At 49.6% G+C, this 25,247-nt stretch overlaps 1 protein-coding gene across 17 annotated transcripts in view; it reads left to right on the forward strand.

Moving 5' to 3' along the window:
- TPM3 (tropomyosin 3) overlaps nt 1-25,247 on the forward strand; it is a gene marked incomplete at its 3' end in the record, with an annotated part of 77,545 nt that overhangs the window by 19,637 nt on the left and 32,661 nt on the right. The window lies entirely within an intron of this gene.

A 25,247-nucleotide genomic window follows, 5' to 3' on the forward strand; every position in this document is an offset into this window, starting at 1 on the left:
GCAAATCCCTGCGATGGGGTGAGCTCCTGTTGCTCAGTCCCTGCTCCTGCCAACCTAGCAGTTCAAAAGCACAAAGCGCAAGTAGATAAATAGGTACCGCTCTGGCGGTAAGGTAAACGGTGTTTCCGTGCACTGCTCTGGTTCGCCAGAAGCGGCTTAGTCATGCTGGCCACATGACTCGGAAGCTGTACGCTGGCTCCCTTGGCCTATAGAGTGAGATGAGCGCCGCAACCCCAGAGTTGGCCACGACTGGACCTAATGGTCAGTGGTCCCTTTACCTTTACTGGAGGTAAGAGGGACGCAGGTGCCGCTGTGGTCTAAACCACAGAGCCTAGGGTTTGCCGCCATTGCTCAGTCCCTGCTCCTGCCAACCTAGGAGTTCGAAAGCACGTCAAAGTGCAAGTAGATAAATAGGTACCGCTCCGGGGGGAAGGTAAATGGTGTTTCCGTGAGCTGCTCTGGTTCGCCAGAAGCGGCTTAGTCATGCTGGCCACATGACCCAGAAGCTGTACACCGGCTCCCTCAGCCTATAGAGCGAGATGAGCGCCACAACCCCAGAGTCTGCCACGACTGGACATAATGGTCAGGGGTACCTTTACCTTTAAGGCATCAGGCTTGGGTTACAGGTTTCCCACGGTGGTGCGGCTGGAGACCCTGTAAGGGTTGGGCTTCAGTACCAGTTGTCTTCCGGGCCTCATCCTCTGGGGGTAGGCTGCTCCTACACATGGGTGCTCAGCTTGGGGAACATTGGAAGCTGCCTCCTACTGAGTCATTGGTCCATCTAGCTCAGTGTTGTCTACACCGAAGGGCGGCAGATTTCAGGCAGGGAGTCTTTTGTGACCTTACCTGGAGGTGCCTGTTGGGGATTGAACCTGGGATCTTATGCACGCAAGGCGGACGCTCTGCCACTGAGCCATGGCTCTGCTCGTAAGAAGATCTGTTCTGGATTGGGCCAAGGATCCATTTAACTCTACATCCTTCCTGCCCGCCCATCTTGCCGCTGCAGCTCCTCATCAGATGCTTTGCAGGAAGCTCCCAAGCCCTCTCCTACATGTGAACCACAAAAAGCCTTATGAACAAGCCTACTGCGTCTGATCCTGGAGCTGGCACATAGTCAGTATGGCTAGTGGCTATTGCTAGCCTTATTCTTCATGAACTCATCTATTTTTGTTTCCAAGTTGGTGGGCGTCGCTTCATCTTGTGGCAGCAGATTTCCTACTGAGCGAAGGAACTCCTTCATTTGGGCTGTCCTGAATCTCTCCAGCTTCATTGACTGATACTCACTCCCCAGATTCTAAGATTAGTTTTCTTCCCTATCCATTTTCTCCACACCATGTATGTAGTCTTATTCACCTCTGCCATACACCCCTCCTTTAAAAGCCCCAGATGTTTTAGTCTTTCCTCACATAGGGAAGTAGCTCAGTGGTCTTGCCAGGGAACTAAAATGGAGCCATCACACGTACGAAAGCCTGAGAAGAGCTTTTGTTGGGAGATCCCATCATCCAGCTGTGGCCCTTGCAGGTTGCCTCTGGGGAGCCCTTAAGTGAGGGGTTGATGAAGGCCAGAGTTCCTTTCCTGTTTGTTTGTTTTTAATCCCCTAGCGACTGGTGTTTTTCAAAATTTCTTGGTGGTATTCTGCCTTGAAACGTGGGAGGCTCCTATTGAACCATTGCGGCTGTAAGCTGTGCAGCATAAGATTCCCACTGGATTGGGTAGAAAGTCTAGCATCCAAACAGTGTTATGGTCCCCTGTCTTCTTCCCTCTTGGTCTCTCATTAGCTGCTTCTAGAAGCCCCTTACCAAGGAGGAAGGTGATGCATGTTTACTGCTCCCTGAACACTAGGCAGCCTGTGACTATCAGAACATACAGCCTGCTGGATCCGGCCAGGGGACCATCTGCCCCAGTATCTTGTCTTCTCAGTGGTCAACAAGATGCCTGTGGAACGCCCGCAAACAGCCCCTGAGCACAACAGCCACTCTCGCCTCCTGTGGTTTCCACCAAGTGGTTTCCAGAAGCATTATTGCCTTCCAAGTGTGCAGGCAGAGCCTAGCCGTTGTGTTTAGTAGCCATCAACAGCCCTGTCCTCTGTGAATGTGCCTAATCCTCTTTTAAAGCAGTCTAGGTTGGTGGCCGGCACTGCCTCCTGTAGGAGCGGGCTCCATAATTTTAACTAGGCACCGCCATGGTGGTTACATTCTTGGTCATCGTCTTTCTCAAGAACATAAGGACTGTTGTGTCTCATCAGAGCACAGTCCCAACTGGAAAGGTCACAAATGAATGGTGAAGGTGATGGCAACCGCCCCCCCCCCATATTGCTCATTTTCAGCCTTTAGTGTTCGGAAATAAACTGCTTTTGAGCTTGGCGGTTCTGTATGGAGCTGTCCTGCCTCTTTCTTCCAGAAGAACCGTACTGGGTTAGGCCGAGGCTCCGTCCTACCCAGCGTCTCGTTTCCTGCGATGGACGCTGGATAGATCCCTCCAGGCAATCCAGAGAAGGCCACTGCCTTCCTTTTGTTTTGTTCCTGGTGCCTGATATTCAGGGGTAGACTGCCTCTGCACCTGGAGGTTCAGTTTGCTGTAGGGCAACTCTTCCCTCTCTTCCTCTCTGTCGCTCTGATGTATAGTGCAAAGGTATCCTAGGAAGCCCCGAAGCAGGGCGTGGCAACAACAGCCCCCTCTCATCCTCTCAAGCAGGGACAATGAGCACTCTTTTATTAAAAAGCTTGCGATATTACATCTTGTTGTGAACCCCGTGCCTTTTAATTATATCGTGCGTGAAGATCAGAGGCTGCAAAATGCCAAGGTTTGCAGGGGAGGAGTTGGGTGCTCTCGGCCAGATGGACAGAGCAGCTCCAGGAGAGAATTGTGGGTGAATCGAGGCCAATGTTGCCCAGCGTCAACCTTGCTGAGCGTAAGGGTGGGCCCACAACTTGGCAGCAGAGCTCTTGCTTTGCTCTTCCTCCATGGTACCTGAATGCCAGTTTCTGGAAACCACAGGAGCAGGGAAGGCCTTGTGCCCTTGTCTTGGCTGCAGGTTTCCCCACAGGCATCTAGGCAGCGTCTGCAAGAACAGGATGCTGAACTAAATGGGGCTTTGGCCCGGATCCAGCAGGCTCTTATGTGGTTGGAATCCTGGCGTTTCCAGTTGAAAAGCACTAGGTAGCAGAGGCTGGGGAAGACTTTGAGTGCGGGGAAACCCCAGAGCGCTCTTGCAAGGCGCCCGGTTCTATATAAGGCAGAGACTTTGAAACAAGAGCATAAAGTCACCCTTCCTTCCTTATTCTGGGAGCCTTGAATAGGCAGCAGATTATGGATGAGGAACCCCAGGCCTGTCCTCTTGGTGCTCCAGTGCCACGCCCCTGTCCAGTCTGATCTGGTGACCCTCCCTGGCTGCTTTACCCTGCTGAAAATGTGTCCTTAAATGGTGATCGTTCTTATTGGCTTGGTTGGAGAAAGATGTACAGTGGTGCCTCGCAAGACGAAAAGAATCCGTTCTGTGATTCTCTTCATCTAGCGGTTTTTTCGTCTTGTGAAGCAAGCCCATTGACGGATTAGCGGATTAGCGCTATTAGCGCTATTAGCGGCTTTTAGCGGCTTATCTGCTGATCGGATCAGCTGATAAGCAGCTTAGCGGCTTAGAAAAAGGGGGGGAGGGGAAAAAACCAGCAGGAACTCACAAGACATTGTCGTCTTGCGAAGCAAGCCCATAGGAGATTCGTTTTGCGAAGCACCTCCAAAACGGAAAACTCTTTCGTCTAGAGAGTTTTCCATCTTGCGAGGCATTCGTCTTGCGGGGCACCACTGTATAGGTGTGTGTTTAGAAACCTCTGAATTTTGTGTGCAAAGCTGCCCATTTTGACCCGTTGCCCTGGCCACTACTGGGGTGTGGTCCCTGGAAGATTGCCCATGTGGGAATGTGGCCCTTGGGCTCAGAAATGCCCCCCCCTCCGCAAATAGGAACCAGAAGAGACCGCAAGTCCTATCCTTAGTGGAACATATGTTTGGTGGGGAATAATGTGTGGTGCAAAGCAGTGAGGAATTCTGGGTAGCTGCTGGGGTGTGTCTGTGTTTCTTTCCATAGTGTGTGATCCTTCTTTTTGAGTGCCTAAATGCATTACTCGAGGTAGCTATCAATAATAGAATACAAGAAAGTACACCCCCCCAAAAAAAACCTCAATTATTATCAGAGGGCTGTAGACCTATTGGAAAGAATGAGCTCTGGGTAGTCATGTTCATTCACTTGAATGGGTCTACGCTTAGTAGGGTTGGCATGGAATACAGTCCATGGACACGTGGGGCAGATAAAAGGCCTCCCGTCTTTTTTCCTTCTTTAAACGCCTCTTCCTGTTTATGCAGACATTTGATTTTAAGTCGGGGTTTTTTTAATCAAGCAACCCACACTACCCATAAATGGATATGAAAATACAGAATGGAAAGAGACAAGCCGTTGTGCCGAGGGATAGTCTTTGTTAAGTTCTGTATCAATATTTGCTTTCCTTCCCCATTCCTGAGTTTGCCTTCAGGGCAGAACATCAGTAGCCAGTTTGGGGGCAGGGAGGCAGGGGGAAATATCAGGGCGGGCCTAGGGCAAGGCTTCCTGATGGCACGGTGTGGGAGGGTGGGCTGTAATCCTTCAGGGCTGCTCCCCTTTTGTGCTTCAGCTTCATGAGTCTTGGATAAAGGGCCTCTGAGAGTGAGGCCAAGGGGTCTCTCCACCATAGATCTCCTTTGAAAGGCGTTTCCCGGAAAGCCGCCTCCAAGAGGGATCTCCTGGACGCAGTGGGGTGGCCCTTCTGCTTCCTGCTCAGGAAATGAGGCAGTTTAGGCTGGTGGGGGGAGAGGCAGGCTTTGCCCACGGCCCGCCCTGCTGGAGGGAATTGTGATCGCTGGTAAAAGCTGGACAGTGCACTGGATCTTGCAGAGATAGCTTATCCAGACCTGCGCCGCGCCCCTCCCCCCCGCTCTGACATGGATTGATCCAGTCACAGAACTCCCCCGTGGTGTGTAGTTCAGCCCTTCACCCGGCCTGGCACCCCTCCAGACATTGTGGACTCCCAGCACCCCAGCAGCAGCCATTATGGGCAGCGATGGCCAGAGCCATGGCTGATTCTTTTCCTCAGTTTGCTTGGACCATGGGTAGGCAAACTAAGGCCTGGGGGCTGGATCTGGCCCAATTGCCTTCTAAATCTGGCCTGCGGACAATCCGGGAATCAGCGTGTTTTTACATGAGTAGAATGTGTCCTTTTATTTAAAATGCATCTTTGGGTTATTTGTGGGGTATAGGAATTTGTTCATTATTATTTTTTTCAAAATATAGTCCGGCCCCCACAAGGTTGGAGGGACAGTGGACCGGCCCCCTGCTGGAAAAGTTTGCTGACCCCTGGCTTGGATGCAAACCCTGCTAGGTTCAGTGGGTGCAGCCTGCTGCCCCTCTAGATGTTTTGGACTTTGCCCTGGCCAGCATGGCTGTGCTCGCTGGGGCTGATGGGACTTGTAGTCCAAAACATGTCAAGGAGCGTCAGGTTGGTGAAAGCTGCCATGATAGGTGGCTGAAGAATCTGGTTGCTTTTCTGGAGTGGGGTGCTTCTAGAACACAATATCAAGGCTCACCAGCTTTGTGTCCCTTGAATCCAAAAGCAAGGGGTCATCTTCCCCTGGCAATCTCTGCTTTGCCTCCATGATGATGGGTGGAGGTTGCAATGGGTGAGTATTCTCTAGGGCAGTGTTTCCCAACCACTGTTCCGTGGCACACTAGTGTGCCGCGAGATGTTGCCTGGTGTGCCGCGAGATGTTGCCTGGAGGGAGGCGGGTGAGTCGGGCGGCGAGAGGCGGGGCGGCGAGGAGAGGCCGCCCAGCGCGGGGCTCTCGCCGTCTGCCTGCCTGGCTGCCTGCGAGCTCGGCGGGCAGCGCCTCCGTCCACAGCGCCCGCCTCGCGGCTCTCATTCCCTGCCCCTGCCAAAGCTCACCCAGCCAAGCCGCGCTCTCCTTCCTGCCTCGCTTTGCTGCCTCCTCCCCCCCACCCCCAAAGCTTGGAGGTTCCCCGGCAAGGGGGAGGGGAAAAATTGAAACTTACACTTTCGTGCGTCCCTCCCGGCGTGACGCTGCGCGCTGACGTCACGGGGCTGTAATGGTGGTGTGCCTTGAGATTTTTTTCATCAAACAAGTGTGCCTTTGCCCAAAAAAGGTTGGGAAACACTGCTCTAGGGGGTCCCTCCACACTCAGGGGTGTGTGTATTGTGCAACTTGTCGTTGATGCTGCAGTAGTGCAATAGTGGTGGATTTACACCGAACCTCCTTGGAAATCATTCTGCTGTATTGGTGGTCCTGCAATGCTTCCCCAATGTTGCCGTGTTCTTGTCATCTGGAGGGGTGCAAGAAAAGTGGGAATCTCCCCCCCCCCAAAAAAAGTAATAGAATTGTAGAGTTGGAAGGGGTGTCTAGTCCAACGCCCCACAATCCCTGGAGCAGTTAGAATTTAGAGTTGAACGGATCATGACGATCATCCAATTCTTTGCAATGCAGGAATCTTTAGCACAATGTAGGCTCGAATCCATGAGCCATACCAACAGAGCTATCCCAGTCTTAGCTGTGGCATGAAAAGTTATAGGGTTTCAGCAGGAAGCCACTGGACGTGTCCCGATTGGAAATGAAGCAGTGTGTCTGCCCCTGAATTTTTGCGCATGCAAAAGAGTATTGAAAGGCCCCTAGATATTTCATTTGGAGCAGAGGGGCTGCAAACCCGACCCTAACTTAACTTGACCTGAGGAGCGAAAGAAGGCTCTGTGGGAACTTCTGGTGAGCTTTCCTTCCCTCTCCCCCTTTTTCTTGAGAATGTAGCTCACCCAAAGACGCAGATATTGGATTGTCGGGATGGACTAGATATAAATCATTGGGTGATCTGTGTAGTTTTGCACCACAGGCCTGGGAGCCTTGGTTTTTCTCTGGGCCACAGCTGGCTGCTTTTGTTGGCTGATAGGGCAGCAAATGGCTGTGCTGGCTGGTACCAAGGCCTGCCTTGTCTCTTTGTCAGGGCTGCTGTTCAGGAAACCAGATACTGCTCACAGCTGGTTTCTAACACCAGATTATCTTCAAGGGTGCTTAGGTATTAGATCTAAAGTGCATCTGTCTTGCAGCATGAGACTCTCCTTAATTGCCTGCCCATCCCCTTTATCACAGGCAATAATTTTTCTTCATGCTGGCCACTTCCCCGTTGAATTTATTCGTTCTTGCTGCTTGCTTGCATGCTCACTTCCCTTTTTTTTATAAGCTCAGATATGTGCAAATGTATTTTGCAGAACCCAGTTTCCGCCTGCCTGGGAGCAATAAGGAAACAGATAGGGAACTGAATCTTTATCCCTCTACTGTTAAAAAAAAAAACTCCTTCTGAGGCATCGCTGGTCTGGCTTCAACACACTGAGGGCAAGGAGCCTTGAGTTTTAAAAGTACAAATCTTGGTAGCTGATGGAATTCAGTCAGTGTATGCTTAGTGTGAAGAAATCTCTCTCTAGCTGACACTTGTGACAAGAGGATGTCCTCCGTTTTGAAAATGTCGAAAGTCTAGCAAGGTCGGACATTTGTTGGCATGGGAGATAGGGCAATCTGTTAAGTGCTGCCATTGAAATGAACAGACCCAGGTTAGTCACGTCCACCAATTTCAATGGATCTGCTTGGAGTGTAATGCTGGACGTGCAACCATGTCTATAATAAAATCAACTCTAGTGACTGTAGCTACAGAAGGATATGCAGATGTTTATAAACAGCTGGAACTTAGTAACTCAAGACGCCAAGAAAGAGTTTAGGATCTCCGAAAGGAATCAACTGTATTTATGTTGCCAGGAAGTGGCTCCTTTATCACATGCTTGGGTTGTATTTTAAATATTTTAATATCCCTAAATTGGGTGACACAAATGCTTTTCAAATTAGAATTGATAAAAGAATCCATTTCCGATTTGTGATATTAACATCTCAGCCCCTTTTCGTAGATAACTGTCTAGTGTTTATTGACGTGCAAATAAAAATCAGGTTTTTTTGTATTTTTTTAAAGGCTATCAATAGCTACTAGTCACGATGAATGTTTGCTGCTTCCAGGATTAAAGGCAGCATGACTCCAAATACCAGTTGCTGGGAAACGAAGGCAAGAGGGGGGTTATTGCCTTTATATCCTGCTTTGTGGACTTCCTGAATAAATCAGGCCGCTCTGGGGGAGCCAGGATGCTGGAATAGATGGGCTTCCTGCCTCATTCCGAAGGGCCCCTTCCTATGTACTTCACATTCTTATGCCCCTTGGAACAGAAAGAAGGTAGCATGAGGTTCTCAGGCTTGGTCCATTTTTTAAGGTAATAGAATATGGTCCCATCTGCACTGTACATTTAATTTATTTTGTAAAATCTATATACCACTTGATTGTAAAAAACACACACAAAAACACCCTTAAAGCTATACATTTAAAGCAGGATGATACCACTTTGAGCAGTCATTGCTTTCCCCAAAGAATGCAGGGAGTTTTGTAGTTTAAGGATGCCAAGAGCTGCTAGGAAAGGCTCCTTATTCCCATCCCAGAGCTGCAATTCCCAGAGTGGTTTAACAGCCAAACCCTCTTCCCAGGGACTATGGGAAATGTAGTTCTGTGACGTGAGCGGGGGGGGGGGGGTCCCCGAACAACTCTCAGCACACTAAAACTACGGTTCCCAGGATTTTGGGAGCAAAGCCACGGCCGTTTTAAAGCAGTATCACATCACTTTACCGGGGCAGATGGAGCCTACGTCAGCAAGCTCAGCAAACATCTTGAGTCTTGCGTTGGCGCCTTGGACAAAATCCTGGGAGGTGGACAAGCAGCCACTTTTGAAATAAAAACTGGGCTGTTAGGTGGAGGCTCCCGTTGACATTCAGAAGCCCTTCGCTTCTCCAGTCGCCTTTCTGAGCCTCTTGTGAAAACTCTTCCAAGTGCCCATAGGGACTAGAAACCTAAAAAAAATGTTTAAATAGAGGCTGAGCTCATTTGGCATATTCTGCCCTTCTGTATATTTTTAGTGTTTCTGAGTGTGGGGTAGGTGCCAGCTAGAAACCAAATACCTGGCAAATGGATGCTGGTGCTTGGCTTTTCACCCGGGGCTACCTTAAAAACTGCTGTGGTAGGGCTGTTGTTGTTTTGGAATTGCAAGTCCCCCTTCCAGTTTGGAACAGGACTCTCAAGTTTCAAGCTCCTGCTTCAGTTGCTGTAACTGCAGCTTGTGTCGGCTGGGGCTTATAGGACTTGCAGTCCATAACATCTTATTTTTTGGGTGGGGGTGGCAACCTGGCTGGCCCAAGGCTCAGCTTCAGCCCTAAAATCTCCATAGTCACCATCTGCTTGTGTCCATGCGATGCCTCGTTAATCGACTCTTGATCCTTGGCTTGCTGGCTAATTCATTGCAAGGATTGCTGAGCTAACTGGTCTGGATTAACATCCGAGGCTTTAATACCCTTAAGAAAAAATCCTCCCTATAAGTTTTTTTACCTCCAAGTTCTTAACTTGCTGAAGCTGGCACAGAGGCCTTTCTGTTCTCAAGTTGACTTCCCTCTTAGCGGATAAAAGTGTGAAATCCCCCCCAAAAAGATAGCTTTTAAACCACTTGGCACCCTCCAAAAAAACTAGGTAGTAAATGCATATAATCCATCTCTTTTTCTCTTTCCCCCTCACCTCCCACTGGCTTCCTTGTCTGGGATGAGTCGCCTTGCTGGAAAAGTAACTTGTCAGCAGGTCTGTAGCCAAGAGTGAAGATTTATGGCATCTGAACAAGGGAGACAGCTAGTCTGGGGAAGGAGGCAGCTATCTGGCCATTTGCACCCCACCCCCACCAGCCAGCCTTTCAAGCTAGCTGAGAGCAGCCCGGTTGTAGAGCAGCCTGGTCACTGGGAGATGCCTAACTTTGGCAAAACAACCGCAGGGGAGAGCCAAGGTTTGGCAGAAGAGCACATAAATCTCCCGCGGGGTACGAGATGGTCTTGTTTATGAGTCTCCCCTTGTTTGTGGCTGCCAGTTCTGTTTGCAGGCCCAATTCAAGGTGCCCAATATTAGTGTGTGGGGCCCCAAATATCTGAAAGACTGCCTTTTTACCTACAGACCCTCCCACATGCTAAGCTCTGCAAAGGGAACCCTCTTGGTGGTTCCGTGAACCTCAGACGATTGGGTAGTGGTGGTGGTACAGTAGAGAACCTTCACTGTAGTGGCCCCTAAGTTGTGGAATTCCCTCTTCACTGTGGAACCAACTTTTGGTGAATGCTGAAGACGTACCTCTTTATCCTCATATCTGAGATGTGTTTTCAGGGCCTTCCTGTGACTGTACTATGCTTTTAATTCAGTTTTTTAACTTTTTAAAAATGTGATTTTTTTAATTGTTGTAACATGCCCTGGGGCATCCTGGTGAAGGGCAGGTAATAAATTTGATGATGATAGCACTCCAGAGCTGCAGAGTGAGTGGGGCATCCCTGACAGAACGTGGCAAGAACCCTGATGAATCAAAGCCACAGGTCCTTCTAGTCTCACATCCTCTGTTCCCAGGCCATCAGTGTTCAAAATTAGGCACATTTTGCACCTATCTATCGGCAACTTGCGACCAAGTGAAGATGCCTGGGCACCAGGATGGCGCCTGACGTCGCCCCATCTGGAGGTGCATGCCTGGGGATCACTGGATCTTGACTAGCAACACACATCCTGCAGAATTCTATCAGTTATATTTTATTTGCACAATCAGAATGAATTTCAGGAACCAAAATGCTTTTCTGTGCAGCCTAAGCAGGAGCAGTGAACAACCTTATAGCTAATGGTTGTCGCTTGTCTTCACCCCTCTGCCCTGCTCACAGTTGTGAAGAATATCCCTACGTTATGAATGGTCCGTGTCACCATTAAGAAAAAGAGGTCGGAATAGGCCCATATGTATGTGGACTGTCCCTGGATCAAGGGGCGTTTCTTCTTCAAGTTCTCTAAACTCCTAACCTAGATTATGGTTGTCATCTGAACTAGCCAGATGTTTAACAGAGAATCAATCCCAGTCAGTCCATCATTTGAAAAACAAGACTTTACAGCCATCTTACCCCCAAAATGGCAACTAGACACTCCGTTTTTGGCGATTGTAACCCTGGTTTAAGGAGCCATTTGGCACCTAGCTTATATATCTGAGTTGCAGGCCTTCCATTCATGCTTTTAGAAAGGCCACAAACAGATCCAATAGCTTCCTAGCATTCAGTGGTACACTTCCTTCTTCTGTGGAGGTTTTGTTTTGCTGTCGTGGCAGGCAAGTTGTCAAGCATTCATGAGCTGGCCTGATTCCCTCCTTGGAGAGGCAGCATCTCTCTCCATATCTTGCGACAGCGAACCGGTAACTTAGGTCTGCAAATGTGCTTATAGCCAGATGCTTTGAATTTTATGCAGAGCAGAAATCGCTTGGAAAAAGAAACTCAGATATATAAGATAATCTCCAAATGGCACCTTAAACTTGGGTTACAGGCACTGCAAAGGAATGTCCCTGGCGCCATTTTATTTTTAAATGGAATGTAATATTATTTTTCTTTTCTATACTGCTTTATATTTTCTCTGAGTGAAAAGTACGGGGTTCCCTAATCCTCCAGAGCAGGAGTCTGCAACCCGCGGCTCCGGAGCCGCATGTGGCTCTTTTACACCTTTGCCACGGCTCCGGGGCGGATACTAGCGAGGGGAGGAGGCGCATTGTGCGCCCCGACACTCCCCACTGTGGCGGGCGCTGTACTGGCTGTGACGTCGCATGGGGGCGGTGCGTGCGTTAGTCACGCACCGTCCCAACATTACTTTCCAGCCTGCCCGCTACATTGTAAGGGGCATGTACGCTGGTCACTGTTTTGAAGGGGAGTGAAGAACACACACACAAAAAAAAGGTAACTTGTTAATTTAACGTTTATTTCTATGAGGAGGAGTAATTCTGAGGGGTCAAACAAAGAAATAATAAAAAAGTGACAAAAAAGTTATTTTTATGATGACGAGTTTTGCGGCTCCCAGTTTTTTTTTTCCTTCGGAAACGGGTCCAAGTGGCTCTTTTTGTCTTAAAGGTTGCAGACCCCTGCTCCAGAGTGTCGATAAAGATCTCAAAGAAACGGTTGCCAAATAACGCTGTGCACACCCCTTTTAATTGACCGCCAACGAAGAGGAATCCTTTGAGGTGGGCGAGTGAGCAGAGGGGGCTGCTAGGTGACCCGGCTTCGTGGTGGATCCCAGATGGAAGCTGATGGATTTTTTTTGGGGGGGGGACCGTGGAATAGAGGGGGACAGCACATCGATGTGGGTGGGAAACTCTCAAGAATTTTCTTTGGCCCACCCAGATCACCCACGTTGTCGTTCCTCGGAGTTTCTGGCCTTCAGACGCAGCTGGGCGTCAGAGAGGCATCTGGTCTTGCGGCACTTGAAAGCTCTGCTGAATCTGATCGCAGGCAGTCCTGTTCTCAAGCAATCAGGTCCCGGGTTCTGCCTTCTCGCCCCCTCCTGCGTCGCTGAGGCTCGTGGGCATTGCACTGACCTGTGGCTGCATGCAGGCTTGTTGCAATAATAATCTGAAGAGCCCCAAGGCAGAATTGTCCTGCGTCTCCGTTCTGGCCGCTTGAAGCAAGCGCAGAGTGTTGCACAGATGTTGTGTGCTGGAAACTCAATAGCTGGGGCTGTTGCCCAAATGCTGAACTTTTCTTTTTTATTAAACAATCTAAATTCCACAACTTAGGCTGCATACACTCCATACACTTGCCTTCTCCCATAGAATCCTGGGAACTGTAGTTCTTGCAGGATTCTAGGAATTGCAACTCTGTGAGGAGTAAACTACACTTCCCAAGATTCTTCAGAGGCACCCCGTGCCCTAAACATTTGGTGTGTATGCAGCCCTGATTAAACCTAGGCTGCCTTTCCTGAACGATCAAGTTTTGGCAAGGCCTCTCCCATAACCCGTTAGTTCAGCCTTTCTCAACCTGTGGGTCACTAGATGTTGTTGAACTACAACTCCCATCACCCCTAGCTAGCAAGGCCAGAGCTCAGGGATGATGGGAGTTGTAGTCCAACAACAACTGGGGACCCACAGGTTGAGAACCGCTGCGTTAGTTGTTTTTATTCAACCTCCCTCTTGAACTGAGCACTTGCTCCTTGAATATTTCCCCCACAGAATGTATCTGTGGTGCTGAGGGCTAGAAGCTCAATTGCTGAAAACAGCCGCCGCTAACTTAAGTTCTAACACTGATGATAAGGCAGCCACATATGTCTAGGATGGGATTGAGGAACCTCCGCATCCCTGACAATTGGCCATTCTGGCTGAGATGAGTTGAAGGTTCCCATGGAGTGTGAAGCCCCGGGTACCCTAATCCTCCAGAGTCCATAAAGGAAGACCTCAAAGAAACTTTCCCCAAAAAATGTTGCGCACTGCGATCCTTGGTGACTGGAGGGCCCTTGTTAATTGACCACCAACAAAGAGGCAATCGGCAAGTCTTTCTTTATACCTCGGGATCTTGTCCTGGTCGCTTGCCTTTTGGGGCTGGGGATAGTGGGGAAGGGGGAGTCTTTTTCTTGGTTTGATAACCCACACTGCTATTGAGCACCCACAGGCAGGCTGAGCTCGCTTTCTGCCTTGTGCGGTGAGCGAAACTGAGTGCAGTGCAGACATGTGATGGAAGAGGGCCTGAGCGGTGGAGGGTGAGAAAGTCAAAGCAGATCCCAGGGAGGAGGGCGGCATCGAAAGAGAGCCCCCGAGAGACACAGCCCTGTGTCTGTGACTGGCACCCTGGTACAGAAGCGCTCAGGCGAACTGTGGGGCCCTGTTCGAACATCTGTGCCACTTTAAGTTCCTCCATGACCTCAGCTCAAAGCTATGTGCACCAAAATGGAGTCTCCTCGTCTAGGATTGAGATGTGGTTTGCACACCCTCTCTCCCACTGCTCTCCCTCTCCCTCTCTCTCTTTGGTCTGTGACGTTTGTGGGTTTTGTGGACACAGCCCGGCCATGTTAATCTCTCAAAACTCCTCCAGGCTACTCCATCTAAGGATACTCTGAAGATGAAAGCCTTTGGGTGAAGCTTGGGGAGAGGAGCAATCCTATGCACAGATATGCCGAGTGAACATATAGCAAATTTGCTGTGTGGATTGTGGGGGGCAAATTTCTTTTGTTGACTTTGCTGTTTGGGTTGCATTTTGGGGACGAGGTGGGGGAAGAGAAGTTTTAACTTTGGTACCAAGAGTCCAGGCGTGTATAAATAGAACGCCATCTGCCGTTCCAAAATAGGGAGCGATCCGATTGATGGCAAATTAACGCTCCGAAACAAAGCAGGCATTCTAATCCAAGCTTGGCAAGGGCTGTTTGGATGGTCGCTTGGGGGCACTCCTGCAAAATCTCTAGGCGACTACCTAAGGGAGTCCCCCCCCCAATTCCTGAAATTGGGGGCGCGTCTCTTTCAGGTCTATTAGGGAATGCAGGCAGTGGGGAATTTAGGGGCCTGGAGGCCAAATCTTCCCCTCCAGACTAGGACTGGGCAATATCTGGTTTTCAGCATCACGATATATTGCCAGCTAAACATCACACTGATACATAACAATGTCTGAAATAAGGATGGATCTATGTAGAGGCGTTGGCTGGCTTTACAGATTTTCCCACATTGTGATTTTTGCATAGCTCACATCCTGATTCACGCAATGTTGCCAGGTCAAAAACTATGTGACCAATATCACGATATGGACTTCAAAGCAGTTTTGGACAATATATGAATATATCGCCCAGCCCTACTCCAGATCTCTGGCCCGCGAGACTCTCCTTCAGGCCACACCCCTTGCCAGCTCTGCTATGCAACTTTCTTGAGTATTTTAACCTGCCCGGAATGTGTCCCTGAGTGCTGATAATGCCTCTTGCTTTCCTGGATGGAGAATGAGAAAGGGGTGTGCGTAGAAGCCAGCCAGCTGTAGAAAGGTAAAGCCTTGGTTCCATTGCCCACGTTGGCCTCTGGCCTGGTTCACATGGCCCCTGGAAGGTGGCCTAGGACAGAATGTGGCCCTCGGTCTCAAAAATGGTTCCCCACCCACCCTAATGCCTCCACTAACACATGGCGCAATACAGCTTAGCTGTCACTGCGCTGTAAATGGATCCCCCAACTTGATCCCTTCCAGGTATTTCTTGACTCCCAACTCCCCATGGCCTCTCACCCTCAGCCGGGTCTGATGGGCCTTTTCCAACATCATTTGGAGAACACCAGGTTATGGGAAGGCTGACCTGGAGTGACCCTCAAGCAGTGTTCGGAGAGCTGTCTCCCTCTCGCCGTATGTCTTCCAGTGATAACCTTACTTTTGTGAGTTGCTCGGGGCAGTGTACACGGTCTTCCCTTGCCATTTCATCTTCACAGCAGCCCTGTGGTGTAAGCCAGGCTGAGAGAGATCAGCTCCCCCAGTGAGAGGTTTGTAGTAGAGTTTGGATTTTAATCCCTCCTAGGTTTGACACGGGACGCGGGTGGCGCTGTGGGTTAAACCACACAGCCTAGGACTTGCCGATCAGAAGGTTGGTGGTTCGAATCCCCGCGACGGGGTGAGCTTCCGTTGCTCGGTCCCTTCTCCTGCCAACCTAGCAGTTCGAAAGCACGTCAGAGTGCAAGTAGATAAAGAGGTACCACTCTGGCGGGAAGGTAAACGGCGTTTCCATGCGCTGCTCTGGTTCGCCAGAAGCGGCTCAGTCATTCTGGCCACATGACCCAGAAGCTGTACGCCGGCTCCCTCGGCCAGTAAAGCGAGATTAGTGCCGAAACCCTGGAGTCGGTCATGACTGGACCTAATGGTCAGGGCTCCCTTTACCTTTAGGTTTGACACTTTTTTAAAAGATCAAGAAGATCAAGGCGTGGAGTCAAGCATTCCCCTCCCTGGCTCCGCAAACAGAAGGCCGCAGGGCATGAGCCTGCTTTCCTTTGTGCTGACAAGGGCTTGTTTGGCAGAAGGAGTTAGCTTTTCCTGATCTCTTGGCGCTGGGCCTCCTGGAGTGCCTGAAGCTCTCCTCCCCCTTTCTTGTTTGGCTCCAGGGCAGCCCTGGCCCTGTTCCCACGCCTGCCTGGCTGCCCAGGACACTTCTCTTCCCATCAGCTTCTTAATCTTCTGTCTGGCTCTTGTCCCCAGGATCCCGGGGGGGGGGGGTTTGAGAAAGGGGGCCTGGACGGGTCTGCAGGAAGTGACATCGCAGTTGCTGGCAGTGGGGGAGCTCCGTGGAGAATTCCTAGGTTTCCCGTCCAGCCCGCAAGGAGTGGTCCTAAACGCTGCCAGCACAGCATTGATTGTGGCTGCCCGATGCCTGGTGCATTGGGCTTGACGCCAGAGAGACGGGGCTCTTTAGTTTTGTGAAGAAGCACTGGGAGAGCATGGTAGGGTAATGCAAAAGAGAAGCTCCCTCTCTCTCAATAAATTTAATAAATAATAAGATAAATAGTAATGCAGGCAACTCCCAATTTTTATGGGGGTTATGTTCCAAGGCCTCGTGCATTTAAGCAAAATTGCGTATACCTCGGGATACATACGCTTCGGGTTACATACGCTTCAGGTTACAGACTCTGCTAACCCAGAAATAGTACCTCGGGCTAAGAACTTTGCTTCAGGAGGAGAACAGAAATCGTGCTCCGGAGGCGTGGCGGCAGCAGGAGGCCCCGTTAGCTAAAGTGGTGCTTCAGGTTAAGAACAGTTTCAGGTTAAGAACGGACCTCCGGAACGAATTAAGTATACTTAACCCGAGGTAGCACTGTATTTGTGACACTGTTGGGGAAGTCTGCAAATAACCATCTTAAACCTCCGGAAATCCTTGAAAACCCCCATTAAAAAACCAGCAGCACTTACCAGACCCCAAACTCCAACAGAGTCTTCCCCTCTCAGCCCCCTTCCTCAGACTCCAGCTTTCCACAAGCCTCAATGGTTGGTGCAAGGGCTTCTGGGATTGCACTTGCAAAGGCTCGCAGGATTGCCTTTTTGCCCTTCCTGTGCTCTTTTTGCTATTTTTTAAGTCACTTAGGGTTTGGCGCGTGGTCGCGTTTCAGTGGGAACGTGCGTAAATTGGTCGTTGCCTGCGCTAGAACTTGAGGTCCTTCAAAGAAGCCGAACTCTGGAAGATTTGGGGACAGACAAAAAGGAAGCATTTCTTTGCAGCATGCTACGGGATTCCCTCGCGCAAGAGGTAGCAATCGCTGCCAACTTGGACGGCTTTTGAAAGAGGCTTAGATGAAATTCATGGCTGCCACAATGGCCGTGTTTCTCCTTCCATTGTTGAAAGCAGTAAGCCTCTGAATACCAGTAGCTGGGAATCGCAAGCAGGGAAGCCGCTGCTGTTCTCAGGTCTGGTTTTGGGGAGGCTTCCTACAGATGGCGGGTTGGCCACGGTGAGAACAGGATGCTGGCAAGGGGGTTGGGCTAGATGACCCTTCCGGGCCCCTTCCAACTCTACAATTCTATGATTCTATGACTAGGTGGGACAATGGTCTGAACCAGCAGGGCTCCTCTTATGTGCTTGTGGCAGCAGTAGAACGGCACTTGTGACGTTGCGCATAGACTCAGGTCCAGTGGGGGACCAGCGGTGGTGCAGGGGTTAGGACAGGGGTCAGCAAACTTTTTCAGCAGGGGGCCGGTCCACAGTCCCTCAGACCTTGTGGGGGGCCAGACTATATTTTTTGGGGGGAAATGAATGAATTCCTATGCCCCGCAAATAACCCAGAGGTGCATTTTAAATAAAAGCACACATTCTACTCATGTAAAAACGTGCTGATTCCCGGACTGTCCGCGGGCCGGATTTAGAAGGTGATTGGGCTGGATCCGGCCCCCGGGCCTTAGTCTGCCTACCCATGGGTTAGGAGCTGGGAGAGACCAGAGTTCAAATCCCCGCCTGGCCGTGAAACTTTCTGGGTGACCTTGGTCCAGTCACTCACTTGCAGCCTGATCTACCTCAACAGGGTTGTTACAAGGATAAAATGAGGAGGAAGAAAACCATTTCATAGAATTGTAGGGCTGGAAGGGACCCTGAGGGCTGTCTGGTCCAACCCCCCAACCCCCCGCCATTCAGGAATCTCTACTATAAAGCATTCATAACAGATGGTCATCCAACCTTGATCTTCTTGGAGAAAAGGCGCGATATAAATGTGATACTTGAATAAGTGGCAGCCTGTTTAGTTATGAGGACCACTATTTCAGACTGTACCTTGCTTGGCTGAGCTGGTGTGTGGACCCCCTTTTGCTGTTGTGCCCCCCCATCCCAAATCCCGACGAACTGGCAAGTGAGAAAAAGCAAAGAGTCTCTTCATTTATGTATTTTTGCAAAGTCAGGCATGTGCGTTCTTGCTGCCAGATGCCTAGAATTCTTCAGTTCTGGAATATGTTGTCAACGATGCAAACTTTGATAATTTTGACTGAGATAACAAGAATGCCAGATATCCTTTGCTTGCAGATACGGTCTTAATTTGCAGCCCACAGCGACATCGCTGGATCTCCCTGGCCATCTTGCCTGTTCCGCCACCGCCCCTTGGATGAGACGTATAAGAACTTGGGAAACTGCCTTGTTTTGAGTCAGATTATATTAGCTCACTATTACTACACCCCAGGACATTCCCAACTCTACCTGTCCTGGAGATGTTGGGGATCGAACCAGGGCTTTCTGTGCCCTTTCCCCAGAGCAGCCAGGAAAGGCAGCGGCTGCCCAGATAAGCTCCTGCCATCTTGGTGGCCTTAACCTGGAGATTTCCAAACTTTTCATGTTGGTGACCCACTATTTAGACATGCATCATTTTGTGACACAGACATTCAGTTTTACTAGAAAACCGGAGGTTAAACTATCCCCTTGCAGCCCCGGGAGGAGTATTCACACAACACACCTACACACTGTAGCTGAAACACTAGCGTGTCGTGACACACGGTTTGGAAAGCTCTGCTTTAACCCTTGCCACTGACACACTTACACTAAGGTGACCAATTGAATCTGGGGAGACTTAAAATATATACATACAGTCATACCTCGGGTTAAATGTGCTTCAGGTTGAGCGTTTTCAGGTTACGCTCCGCGGTGACCCGGAAGTAACGGAGCGTGTTACTTCCGGGTTTCGCCGCTCGCGCAGACTCTCAAAATGACGTCACGTGCATGCGCGAAAGCAGCGAATCGCGACCCGTGCATGCGCGGGTTGCATTCATTTCAGGATGCGAACGGGGCTCCGGAACGGATCCCGTTTGCATCCAGAGGTACCACTGTACATACATACATACTACACGTTTGGGATGTTGATGCTGGAGCGATGGTGGTGGTAGAGGGGCGGCTGCCGCCTTGACCTCAACCACCATGTTTCCCCTTCCTCTGTGGCTTCTATCTCCTTTCTCCATGAGCCTGGGCAGCCCCTGAGTTGTTGGTTCTTCGGTGGTGGTGGTGGTGGGGGAAGCGGTGTGCGGTGGGTCAGGCATAGAAGGCGGAGAAGGAGGGCTGAGAGCTGTGGCTGTGGCACGGCTCAGGCAGCGCGATGCCTCCCTTTCCACCGGAGCAGCCCCAATCCCGTTCCTACTTGCGTTCAAGCAGGAGGGGGCAGGGATCCCTCAGCTGGGAAGGGAGGCTTCCCTTTGCCTAACTGAGAGATCCCTGCCCCCTCCTGCTTGCACGCAAGCTCTGATAGACAGGGTGAAGCCTCCCTTCACAGCTGAGAGATCCCTGCCCTGATCCTGCTTGCACGCAAGTAGGAGTTGGGAGGCTGCTCCGATAGGCAGCATGAAGCCTCCCTTCCCAGCTTAGTTGCTGGGCTCAGGGAAGGGGAGGCAGCCCGGAAGCTGCATCTTACAGCCCCTGCACTACCATCACATGGGGACTTCCGAGTAGCTCCTGAAGCCAGCCAGAGCCAACTGCTCTGGGCTGCTGGGACTGCCGCTGCTGCGTTTCCCGGGGACATTAGATGAAATCCAGGGACGGAATTTGTCTGGGGACTTATTCGCAAATCCAGGGACTGTCCCTGGGAAATGGGGACGTCTGGTAACCCTAACTTACACCCCATTGGAAAGGTGATTCCAAGCTTTTCTTGGATTAATGTCACACCTGTGGTGACAGATTGTCATGTAAGCTGCGGCGTCATGTTCTTTTTAAAGCTCCATATGGCATGGCATGGCATGATGCGTCATCCTGCAGCTTGGAAGAAGGGGTGATGCTTTCTGTTGAGATGGAGCTGCGTGAGGAACGGGCGGGGTTCCCCTGGGCTCCCTTGCATTTGTGGAAGGACTTTTTCTGTCCAGCGGCGTCCCTTGAGGTCTTTGCTGGGTGCTTACAAAGCCCCAACGCATTCACTACCCCCTTGGCCATGAAGCGATGTGGACAGTTGCCTCTAAAAAGGACGTAGAGCTGAAGCAGGAAGTTGGAAAGAGCGGCATAATTTCCCCACTTCCTATCACAGGTCTGTGTTGTTTTTTTGAGGCTCAGGTCTGACTTTGACTCGAGTTCCTTGAAAAAAGCAGCCTTTGCCCAGATCCCTTGGATAAGTGACTTGTGTCTGTGTGGGGGGGCTTTCTTTCTGTCTTTGGGGTATAGTAAAGGTAAAGGGACCCCTGACCATTAGGTCCAGTTGTGGTCGACTCTGGGGTTGCGGCACTCATCTCGCTTTACTGGCCGAGGGAGCCGGCGTACAGCTTCCGGGTCATGTGGCCAGCATGACTACGCCGCTTCTGGCGAACCAGAGCAGCGCACAGAAACGCCGTTTACCTTCCCGCTGGAGCAGTATCTCTTTATCTACTTGCACTTTGACGTGCTTTCGAACTGCTAGGTTGGCAGGAGCTGGGACCGAGCAACGGGAGCTCACCCCCTCGCGGGGATTCGAACTGCCGACCTTCTGATCGGCGAGCCCTGGGTTCTGTGGTTTAACCCACAGCGCCACCCGCATCCCTCCTTTGGGGTATGGGGCGATGCTAATCCAGGTAATGGGGAGGAAAGTGAGTGTTGGACGTCAGCGGCACTTGCACAAGCCTCCAACTTCACCTATGGTCCTAAAATGGTTGGAGACCCCCTATGCTAACGGAAGAGGAGGGGAAGGCAATCTTTTTCCATTTCCCCTTTGCTTCTCACCTCTGCACAACTCCTTGGGATCTATTCTGGGCAAGGCTTGCAGAGAGCCAGCAGTGTGCGTCCCTCGGGTCAGCATTCCCTGTGGGGCTCCCTACCGCAGTGACGAGACGTTAATCTTGTATTGTCGCAGACTCCTCTAAAGAGGGATTAAGCCAGTTCACGAAAGAGGCTGATTTGACCTCTCTCCCCTGAGACTCGAACTTCCATGTCCGGAAGCAGTCTGCCCCAGAGTTCCAGGCTCCAGGGACAAACAGCAAAAGAACGGGAAGAGGGAGCTGGCTGATAGAGAGCCCATCTAGCGCAATGCCAGGGACAGCCAGCGCGGCACCCGGCTGTCGGACTCCAACTCCCGTCAGCCCCAACAGATAGCCAGCGGTCAGGGATGCTTGGAGTCATAGTCCACAGCCTTTGGAGGCTCATTCTCACACACTGGCTCCCTCTGGTCTGTGCTGGCCAGCCCTGGCTCCTCCAGGCTTCTTGCCTCTCATTGCCCTTGCTGTGACACTCCCTCTGGTTTTTTTCGTCTTCTCGTTGGAAGTTTTATTTACAACATAACATAACCCCCCCCCCAATACAGAAATTCACCCTCATTAAAAGTGAACATAACATACAAGAAGCATAACATACAACAATACAAACAACCAAATAAAAGACTTCCTTCATCCTGTATCTGGCCTCCTTATTTACTTCTTATAAGCTGTTTCCTTTATGAATAATAAGATTTTTCTAATTATAAATTAAATATCCACAAAGTCTCCTGCAGACATTAATCGAAACAAGTCCAAGTATGTATTTTAGGGCACTGTTTTGTGAAGTATTCTCTGCATTTTCCCCATGCTTTTTGAAACTCTTGCCTAGTGTGGTCTCTAATTGCCTCTGCTAATCCAGCCAGTTCAATATACTCTTAACGGTTTGTCTTGCCATTCCCTTTTCGTTGGCACAATTTCTTTTTCCCAGTTTTTAGCACTTCGGATCCTTGCCGCTCCTGTGGCATAGAGGAATATTTTCTGATCTTCTCTTGCTATACCTGTGTCCGTTATCCCTAGCAGAAAAGCTTCGGTATTTTTCATAAAGTTATACTTAAACATTTTTTTTAGCTCTTCATATACAGTGGTGCCTCGCAAGATGAAAATAATCCGTTCCGCGAGTCTCTTCGTCTAGCGGTTTTTTTGTCTTGCGAAGCAACCCTATTAGCGGCTTAGCGGATTAGCGCTATTAGCGGTTTAGCGGTTATTAAAGGCTTAGCGGCTTAGCGGCTAAAAGGCTATTAGCGGCTTAGCGGCTTTGAAAAAGGGGAGAAAGCGAAAAAAATCGCAAGACTCGCAAGACGTTTTTGTCTTGCGAAGCAAGCCCATAGGGAAATTCGTCTTGCGAAGCGCATCGAAAAACGGAAAACCCTTTCGTCTAGCGGGTTTTTCGTCTTGCGAGGCATTCGTCTTGTGGGGCACCACTGTACTATATTCCAGAAGCTTTTGGTTTTTGCAGTGACACTCCCTCTGATGCAGCTGCTGTGTCCAAGGCAGAGTGAGTCAGTGGCTCTCCCCATCTCTCTCTGGAGGCTGACTTCTGACCAGGGTGGAGTGTGCTGCTTTCCTCGCCGGTCCTCTTAAACCCTGGCAAGCACCGTGCTTTCCAAGCTTTTCCTACCTTATAATTTTGGGTCCTGCTTCCTCCCTTCATCCCACTGCTGCCTGCCTTTTGCAGTGGCTGGCCGAGGAGCTGCTGACCCGTTCTGGTGGGCTGCGGTGGGTGGGTGGGTGGCGGGTCAGGCTACACAAAGAAGGAGGGACCGCAACTGTGTGGGCAACAGGCTGAACCAGGTCAGGAGCATAAGAGCTGGTTGGTTCTTTTTTATATATATAAGATATTTATTGAGATTTTTTAACATATTACAGTAAAAATGGAAAAAGAAAAAAGAAAAATACAAAATAAAAACAGTTAAAAACACATTAATTTTCCGTTTCTTATTTTCCTTAAGCTTATTTCCCCGGACCTCCTCATACCTCCCTTTTTTGTATTCCACTTAGATTTATTAGTTCAGCAAATCCTTGCCATTAAGCTTTTACCCATTTATAAACCTTTTTTTCAAATTCTCTTAAAGCATTACAGCTAGAAACCACTTAATTTCTATCCAACATCATTCTAACATTCATTCATTTTACAATATTTCTGTAAATAATCTTTAAATTTCTTCCAATCTTCTTCCACCGACTCTTCTTCCTGGTCCCGGATTCTGCCAGTCATTCCTGCCAATTCTATATAGTCTATCGCCTTCATCTGCCATTCTTCCAAAGTGGGTAGATCTTGTGTCAAGAGCTGGTTGGTTCAGGGCCCATCGAGTTCAGCATCCTGAACTAAACCCGGACACACCTTGAAGGGACAGGATCCAAAATACGAAGGAGATCTGGGTGGTGGCTAAACCGTGTCTCCCAGTGTCTTTGGGGCTTTCCAGTGTTTTGCGGTTGCTGCCTCTTTCATGGAGAAAGGCTGTGGCTTCCTTAACTGCTGCTTGGCAGGCAGAAATGGACTCGGCGTTACCTTGCCTAGCTACATCCCCCTGCTTGAAAATGACCTCTCAACAGGGATTTTTTTTTCCCTCCATGGAAACCCCCTCTCTAAATTGGGTTGACATCTGTGCATCAAATTGACTTGCTTTTTCCAGGAGCTAAAAGCAGTTTGATTGAAGCATGGCGTTTTGGGGGAGAGGCGGGAACCTGAAAGTGTGGTTTAAACATCGCCTTCATTCAGAGGAAATTATGGGCTTAGGTTTAAAGTACTAAGTTGTACTCATGAGTACACCCATGTAAATGAACAAGACTTTTAGTCGGCTTCGTCCCATTAAATTCAACAGGTCTACTCTTCGGTAAGAAGGCAGAAAAGCTCAATAGCAATTTAAACGTTTGCTTTGGGTTTTTTGTAAAGTACTTAGAGGTTCGTTTCACAGCCGAGCGGTATACAGATTTCGTTAAATAAAAACACCCTTCTGTACATGGCTTTTTTTTTATGGGGGGTATGGAGAGGCAGCAGTAAACTTTTTTCTGGGGATGTCCTGTCTATTTACTTATTGAAGAGTTTGGATTTGATATCCCCCTTTATCACTACCCTAAGGAGTCTCAAAGCGGCTAACAATCTCCTTTCCCTTCCTCCCCCACAACAAACACTCTGTGGGGTGAGTGGGGCTGAGAGACTTCAGAGAAGTGCGACTAGCCCAAGGTCACCCAGCAGCTGCATGTGGAGGAGCGGGGAAGCGAACCCGGCTCCCCAGATTACGAGACTACCGCTCTTAACCACTACACCACGCTGGCTCCCTTATTGCATTTTTATCCCACCTTTTTTCTCTCCAAGGAAGCTCAAGGTGGCATGCACTCTTCTCCCCCCTCATGTAATCCCACAACAGCCCTGTGAGGTAGGCTAGGCTGCAAAGGCATTGACTGGCTTCCAGGTTCACACCCAGTGAGCTTTGCCGCTGAACTGTGGTCTCCCAGGTCGCAGTTTGATGAGTCACAGGTGGGGATATAGGCGTGAATACAAATACGCACATTTGTATCCTTCCTTTTATTTGTTTTGGCTGAGTAGTAAGTGATTGAATTTGGCAAGGTATTATACCAAGGCAGGAAATGTGGGTCATTTTATAACGCTTACTCGGAATTTTGCCGCTGGTGGAAGTCGTCTGAGTCTGTATGTGATCCTTGAGGAAAACTATATCTTACTGTGTATCTCGTACACATTAATTCTTCCTTGCGTCAGTCACTAAAGAAAGCTAACTGCAACTTGAAGTGTTAGGTGAACCGAAGAAGGATTAGATGAATTGAGAAAAATGAAATTTGGATCTAATTAATGGAGTCATTTGTTTTGATTATAGGTTATACTGCAGGGGTCAGCAAACTTTTTCAGCAGGGTGCCGGTCCACTGTCCCTCAGACCTTGTGGGGGGCCGGACTATATTTTGAAGGGGGGAAAATATGAACGAATTCCTATGCCCCACAAATAACCCAGAGATGCATTTTAAATAAAAGCACACATTCTATTCATGTAAAAACACCAGGCAGGCCCCACAAATAACCCAGAGATGCATTTATAGAAAACAATGTACAGGAAAAACTAATGTTAGATATTATAGTAGATCCAGTGTCTTGTTAAATATGAGATTATTACCAGTAATCCTACTTGTGAAATGTACA

This window comes from Podarcis bocagei, assembly GCF_964188305.1.
Source record: "Podarcis bocagei genome assembly, chromosome: 16".
Taxonomy (NCBI): domain Eukaryota; kingdom Metazoa; phylum Chordata; class Lepidosauria; order Squamata; family Lacertidae; genus Podarcis; species Podarcis bocagei.